Genomic DNA, 3540 nt, shown 5'->3' with positions numbered 1-3540 from the left:
GGAACTTCCTGCTCTTGCATCGCAGCCACAAGGTCTACTCTGTGGCCTCCACATCTGGGCGACAGGGAGGCACGCACAGCACCTCCATGTCTTCCAAAGGACGCGGCTGGTGGCTCACTGTTTATTCCACTGGGTAGGGCACACTGCACGCTTACAGTGTGCCACAGAGCTGGAAAAATCCCCCCACCCCTAAGGGCTGCAGGCAAGAAAGGGTGCTGGATGATTTCAGGGGTTATAAAAAGAAACTGGGTTTTGCTTGTGCTCGTTCCTGGAGGGTTGCAGTTTTTCTCTTCTTCTACAAGCCTGACCCTGTCATGTCTTCATCTTCAGTGCCACCTTCATCTTTTTTCTTTCACCTTTAGTCTTCTTGGTTTACTTTTGTATTAGTCCTCCTCCCTGCTTGAGGTGGGAGGGCTCTAGGCCTTATCCATGCCTGCTACAAAGTGCAAATACCGTATCTATCTCAGACATCTGTATCTTACAGCTGCCTCCAAGCACTGCACGAAGGGAGCCTGTCAGGCCTCCTCCACAGCTGGGCAAGGTGTGGCTGAGAGCAGGGTCCAGAGCCCAAAGAGCCACTACCTCAGTGTAAGCCTGCCCTGCCATTACATCCATTAGGGTAACCCTAGTGAGCACGTGGGAATTTACCACTAGCAGGTAATACTGCATTTTGGGGGCAGGATGGGACAGGACACATGACCCAACCCAACCCAACCCACCCAACACCAAGCAAGAGCAGAGGTAGAAATACAAGATCAGTCACTGCAGTCAGTTGGCTGGAAAGCAAGAGTGGGCCCTGCCATGCACGTGTTTCCAGCCAAGTGTAGTTCTTGGAATTGACTTGGGTGTCTGGATCAAGCTTTTCTTTCTTAGTGAGCAACAAGTAGGTCCAGGAGAGATCAAACTGCTGAGAAGTCGCAACTGTTCACTAGTCTGGATGATCACAGGTTGAACATTTGCCAAAGTACACCGTTTTCCTGCTTTGCAAGTGTCTCCTTGGGAGAAGGTGGCACAAGGATGTTAAAGAACAGACTTGTGCCCACTGATTAATTTATATGTTACATCAAGTCTAACACCCATTGCTGTCACACTGTCACAGAATTTAATGCAGAATGGGTTAAGAACCTCAAACGGGGAATCTTTTCTAAAAAGGATCACACCAAATTACCACAAAGTCATATTGAAGCACTTAGCCTTTAGAGTCCAGTTTCTCTCTCAGAACGGGCAACGGTACCCTCTACTTATTACAGTTTATTACGCAGACTTCTTTCAGCCTCATTTCTTATATGCTGGCCACAGATCTCATGAAAAAGCATCTCACACCTAAAAACATAGAGCTATATGCAAACTTTATGACCCTTCCCAGCGCAGCCAGTTTCTTCAGTGTTCCACAAACACCCCTCGCACGTGCACCTCCAACTTCTTTGTCACAGGGGCACCTGCAAGTGCTAGTTCCTGCCACCTTAAGCTGCCCCATAAAGCTCGAGTGCCCGGCCTATGCCTCTCCAGCCCTCTGCTCTGTGCTGGGAGCACTGGGGGGAACAGGGCACTTCAGAAAGCGTTTTTCAGTGGAGCATGGCCAAGACGTTTTTCATTAATGCCTTACTTTTCTGCTCTTTGTACCCCACGTGACCCGGATTTGCATTTTGCTTGCCTCAGGATAAAAAGAAGAAAAACAAAAGAGCAAAAGAGCATTGATACATGCTATGGCAGCTGCAAAATTGTAGCCACAACAGAGGCCGTGCAAGGGAGCCAGGACTTCGGGGAAAGGCAGCATCTTCCGTTCAAGCAGTTGATTCAGCAACAGCGCTTTCAGTGTTTGCGGCTTTCAGCCACGCGAGCCCTTCTTCAGGTCCAGATCAGAAGCAAACTTCAAATGAACTGCAGGGTTTGGGGCAACTGGCTCCGAGCTTAATTTAGCATGGTCAACCAGACAATCCGAGAGGTCCGCTTTCTGTGTCAGCCATTCATAACGAGCGCAGACTACAACTTGCTTAGGGTGTCTGTGTCACCTGGCTCACCCAGCTTTTGGCCTCTGTGCTTCCTTAAGCCAGGGGAGATGGCTGGCTTGGCGTAGACTGGATAATCAGAAGGGAGAGGGCAAGGCAATGCCCCTACTCCGTTTTAGAGGAGATAACAGAACAATGGCCGAACCATCAGTTTTAAGGGGGTGGGGGGGGCAGGGAAGTACTTTGGTCAGGCTCCATTCAGCCAGATGCAAATGGAGCCTAAAATGCCAGTGATGCCAGGGCAGGGGTTCCCAAACTATTCAGCACCACCCTTCTGAGATAAGAGAGATGGACCTACAAAGGAATGCAGTCAGACACCCTGGTTTCAGGTGAAGTGGGTGGGCTAGTTCAGCGGATTTTTTTTTTTCCCTTCCTCTCAGAGATCTCATTCCCTCACTAGGGCCTGCATTTCCAAAGGTATAACCAGAGCCATTTCCCCAAATGGCACATAACACATTTTCTTTTTGTAGGTACTACTCCAGTGGACTTCTTGTGGTTGCTGGGACCGCAGAACATAGGAAAAGTGGCATATCTTGATGTCAGTCACAAGCTCAAGGGCTTTCTTGAAAGAAATCTTCCTTTATACGTTGCTGTTGTGCTAGGTTTTAAATTCTTCCTCAGGACACCAGCCCACTAATTTGACCAGCAGAACACCTCTGGAGCTGTGACAGAACTCTGTCAAAATACACCTTTTGTGTCCCTTCCCCAGGATGAGGGCGGTAAATCAAAAGAAACCATAAAGGTGTCATTACAGAGCCTACCTGGAGATTTAAAACAATGTCTCAGATAAGGCAGCCTAGGCGAGGCAGATACCCAGCTTCAGGGCTGCTGAGAAAGCAACGGGAAGGCAGGGAGGGTCTGCCCAGCCCGAAAGGAGAGTCCCAGAGAAAGGGCAGGGCAAGGTGGATCCAGGAGGTTGTCCCAGCCAAAAGAAGCCTACTGGAGAAAGAAAGAGAAAGATTGTCTGGAAGCTGTACTCACAAAGGCAGGGAAACTAATGGGCACATATCCGAGGCTGCTTCTCCTTACACAACAACGTAGTCACGCGAACTCATCCGAGCTATCTGCAGAGGGGTTAACTCGAGGAGCAGAAACAGGCACACACATCTGCTCGTTTCGAACAACTTATCCAACTGCTGTGTAACATTTTGTTTCGGAAAGCTGTGCTTGCAGTCACTTCAGTCCGCTTCTGCCACAACGCTCTGGAAGAGTCCAGCAGTTGACAGATGCACTGCCTTGGTTAGGAGCGGAGCCCGCGAGCAGTTACCCCAGGGTGGTCTCTGCAAGAGGGGTGTGTTGCAGAACTGCACCTCAGGAGGGGCAAAAGCCCATTCAGCCATGAAGGTGGTGTAAAGGAAGGTTCAGGAGCAGCAGTAGCAGGGCATCGCTCATGAAACCAGAACCCAGAAGCCCGTGTCTTCGTTTCTTCCTAAAGAAGCCACATTGAGGCACTCCACTGTGTTCCCTCTCTGCCCTTCCCCAGTATTTTTCCCTTGCATGCCAAGCTCCCCGGTTGTGCAAGCAGCTTCCT

Source organism: Egretta garzetta, unplaced genomic scaffold, assembly GCF_000687185.1.
Source record: "Egretta garzetta isolate BGI_Z169 unplaced genomic scaffold, ASM68718v1 scaffold370, whole genome shotgun sequence".
Lineage (NCBI taxonomy): Eukaryota > Metazoa > Chordata > Aves > Pelecaniformes > Ardeidae > Egretta > Egretta garzetta.
The sequence above is the reverse complement of the archived record's forward strand: the minus strand, read 5'-3'. Positions refer to the sequence as shown.